The sequence below is a fragment of the Primulina eburnea genome, chromosome 11 (genome assembly GCF_022965805.1).
Source record: "Primulina eburnea isolate SZY01 chromosome 11, ASM2296580v1, whole genome shotgun sequence".
NCBI lineage: Eukaryota > Viridiplantae > Streptophyta > Magnoliopsida > Lamiales > Gesneriaceae > Primulina > Primulina eburnea.
The window spans coordinates 21,766,773-21,771,484 of record NC_133111.1 but is presented as its reverse complement, the minus strand read 5'-3'; positions in this window follow the sequence as shown (position 1 = coordinate 21,771,484).

The window sequence follows — 4,712 nt, the reverse complement described above, 5'->3', positions numbered from 1 at the left end:
GATCGGCCACTGCCTCGTCGTTCCCTGCCACATGTGGTGCAAATCGTAGCAATGCAGAAAATTTGGCAACATACTCCTCGATGTTCCACTGTCGCTGCCTCAGATTCGCAAATTCAGCCCCTTTTTCTTTTAGGTAGGAGACGGGGAAGAAGCGCTGATAGAACTCATCTTTGAAAACTTTCCACGTAATGTCAATGCCTCGGTGCTCCAAGGCTCTCTTCGCAGTCAACCACCAGCTTTTTGCAACCTCTTGCAGCTGATGCCCTACCAATTTCACACGTCGCTCATCAGTATATGCCAAAGACTCAAACAACATCTCGATATCATCAAGCCAGCTCTCGCACTCTACTGCACTCTCTGTGCCCTTCAGTGTAGGAGGATGGAAAGACTAAAACCTCTTCAGTAAGGTCTCCATTGGCGTAGCGGTAACATCCATCTGTGCACCTGATGTGCTACCCTGCTCTGGCTGTGGTATAAGTCTAGGCGGCATAAATCTGATTATCAAACTGATTAGTACACAATTAATATCATCTGTCTCAGCCCTCCTCTGATCATAACCTCTGATCGAGAATCGGTTCTGATTCAGGCTTGACAAGTATATGCTGTAAATCAACTCAGATAATGCAACAACATATAATAAAGAAAGCAATAAATCATGCTAACATCTCAAAAGCAAGGAAGATGACTCGATCTACCCCGCTCATTCTATTCTATCTCAGTCTACAGAACCTACAGCTCCGATACCACCTGTTGTGGGGACCCGGGTTCTAAATCGAATCTAATTGGGATTAACTGGATCTTTATTATAAATATGGGTCAATTTTTCGCTTTTACATTAAATCACATGTAAACTAAAACATAAGGTGATTCTATATCATACAACAAACCAAATGTACATCCAAATCTGTTTAGTACAAACATCCAACTAATGTTCGAATCTCAAATACAAGTAGTTCAAATCTAAACAGAAACTACTAGTAATCTGCTGCTACACCCGGCATCAACACGCTATCAACTCTCTCTTCCTCGTCGAGACCCTGATCTTGCCCCACCTGTCGCCATGCACACATACAGACACGACAATAGCCAGATAACTCCGGTGAGAACAAATCCCAGTATAAAACATGTATGCATGCAATGTAATAAATCATGTACAAAAGCATAGCATAAATCGAATAACATGAATTAAAATCTAAAACATGCAAAGGAATACAAATCTGTATTCACATCTAGTTCTTGACTCGATTCATTTCTAATCTAGGGATCCTGGTGTGAATAAGACGGTCTGTCACCTACCCAACCACTCGGGGTGACGGTACGTCTTATTCCTAGACTTCGGTCAACTCTGTATCGAGGGTCTACACATAGAGAAAATCTGCTACTATGCGTCGATACACCGAAACGTCTAGTTTTGGCCGATCTGCCAATATCTCCTATCTCAGGACTCAATATAAATCAATAAACAAGACATTACATAATCAAATGTAATAACAATCTAGTATGTGATTTAGGGAAACTCGTATCAAATCTGAACCGAGTTGTGCAATCCCGTGACCACATGAATTATACCTTTCGGTTGCAGTCTCAAATCTGAAACAATGTCGGTTCTGAACTCAAGGCTGTCTCTGAAAATCTGAAACGATATATTGAGAATCATAAAATCGCTATTCTATTCTCAATTCAACACTGACTCTGATTAATCTGAAATAATTCAAATTTACGTCATAACGGCATAATTTCAGTATTCCCGTCAATACCATATCAACAGATATAATTACAAATCATAACCCATATCCGATACCATTTGAAATCAACCTGTAACTCAAATATGTCCGGTATACAATCTATATAATCAGAAATTCACAATAATTCCAGAATCAATCCGTTTTCTGATCTGACTTCAATTCTATGATATCCAACATGTCCAGAATACCATTTATGAATTCTATGTAATTCTAGCAACATCATAATTTCAAAACATGTCGAAACGTAACAAAACTTATGTCCTGTTGTAGTTCTCGTCGATAGAAACACGGTACTGCAGTTAGATTGAAGATCAGACGGGCAGATCTTGCACAAATAAAAAATCTATGAGATAAAAGGCGTAAGGATATTTCTTAAGGATTTTCGAGCTCTTCTAATTCTACTTGGAGAAGATGAACTGATATATATATTCAACTTGCATGCTGAAGAAACGTGGCACAATTTTCACAACGCACGCCTCTCGCTCGGGCGGACATAAGTTTTCGCCCGGGCGAGTAACTCTCGGCCCTCGCAAGTTCAAGCAGTCTCGCTCGGGCGAGCACAAACTTCCGCCCGGGCGAGTAACTCTCGGCCCTCTTCTCCTAGGCAGTCGCGCTCGGGCGGTTAAAAACTTCCGCCCGGGCGCGCCATCTTCGCCCAACAATTTACTCCTCTCAAATTAATCTCAAAATGGTCCGGTTATAATCATGTCCACTCATAATCAATAATTTCAGACGAACCTGCTATAAAATATTGGGCATTACACCATGATCCCCTAGGTATCACTGATAGTGCCTGCAAGAACCAGTCGATTATGATTAACGTACAGTACGGTCCCTTCATCTCATATATCCTGATCGAATCTGCAACCATTGGTTCATCGAGGGTTGCATATTAATTCGATAACTATGTGATAAGTATAATAGTGACATCGCGTGTACTATTTGGAGAACTCTTTCTCCAACGTACATCTCGTACTCTGGCCAGAGATTCCATGCACTATTATTTCATTAGATCACATAGGATATCCACACCCGTAGGTGAGCGGTGAATCCCCGAATACAATGCACGGGCTCCTATATGTGTCTCAACTGTGCCCAACCTCGCCACCTGATGACTCTCCTGGAGCCAGTAAACGAGTCAAAGCACAGCCCTAGCATATAGAGCCTCAGTGTTGTCCCGGGTCGTAAGGACTAATGGTGTACAATCATAACCACGGACTTATCCTCTCGATGAATGATAACCACTTTGAAAGTCCGAGGGAGGGTTGTTCGGTATAATCATCATATGACTACCCATCTACATGTTTGGACATCTCCATGCCCTTACCAAGAAACGCAGTACACAACATCACAGATGCTAGTCTCGAGCTCAAGCGACCTTTATCCATGTTTTAGGCGGCTGAATCGACTAGGAACGAATTTAGAATATGTAGTGTTTACAAATGAGTTTCAACATCGAATTACGATTCATTTGTATTAAAGCATAATCAAGGACTTTGTCTATGCTGTTTGCATGGGTATAAAGATAAAGTATAACAAGACCATTTGAAGTTAAATTATATTAAAATAAAGATTGTTTATTTCACTTGAGTCAATAAATTCCCTAACCAACCGTTGGCTTGCAGGGCATCTACTCTAACAATCTCCCACTTGCCCTAGAGCCAACTACCCTTAATCCCATTGCTTCGCGATGCTTTTCAAACAATGGTCCTGGCAAGGGCTTTATAAGTTGATCGGCAACATTATCTGCAGAGGGGACTCTTTCAACTGATATGTCTCATCTTCCCACCATCTCCCGTATGATGTGGAACTTCCTTAGCACATGTTTGGATCGCTGATGAGACCTTGGTTCCTTTGCTTGCGCAACGGCACCAGTGTTGTCCCAGTACAACGGGACTGGATCAAATCCATTAGGAATAATGTCCAACTTTTGGACCAAATTCCTCATCCAAACTACCTTTTGGGCTGCATCAGATGCAGCAATGTATTCAGCTTCAGTGGTGGAATCCGCAATGGTGTCTTGCTTGGAACCTTTCCAAGAGACAGCCGCACCATATAGCATGAATACAAAACCAGAGGTCGATTTCGAATCATCTACGTCACATTGGAAGCTAGAATCAGTGTAGCCTTCCAATTTTAATTCTCCACCCTATAGACCATGAACAAGTTCTTAGTCATTCTCAAGTACTTAAGAATATCTTTTACGGCCTTCCAATGCATTGGATCAGGGTTTGCCTGATATCTGCTTGTAACACTCAGAGCGCAAACAACATTAGGACGTGTCTATATCACACCATACATGATACTACCAATGGTTGACGCATATGGAATACGTGTCATCATCTCTATCTCTTCATCAGTTTTGGGATGCATAGCTTTAGATAGAGTAATACCATGACACATTGGTAAGTATCTTCTCTTGGACTTTCCATAGAGAATCGTTTAATAATGGTATCGATATAGGTGGCTTGGGTGAATCCGAGCATCCTCTTTGATCTATCTCTATAGATTTGTATTCCCAATACGTAGGATGTTTCACCCATGTCTTTCATGGTGAATTTACTTGCTAACCATACTTTAGTTGATTGCAGTAATCCTACATCATTCCCAATGAGCAGGATGTCATCAACATAAAGTACTAGGAATGTCACTACACTCCCACTAATTTTCTTGTACACACACGGTTCCTCAGGATTCTTAGCAAAATCAAACCCTTTGATAGTGCTATCAAATCTGAGGTTCCAACTCCTTGACTCCTGCTTGAGACCATATATTGATCTCTGAAGTTTGCATACCTTATGCTCACTTCCTACTGATGTGTATCCCTCAGGTTGAGACATATAAATTTCCTTTTTGATGTCTCCATTGAGGAATGCAGTCTTTACATCCATTTGCCATATCTCATAGTCATACCATGATGCTATGGCTAGTAGTAATCTAATGGACTTAAACATAGCAATTGGTGAA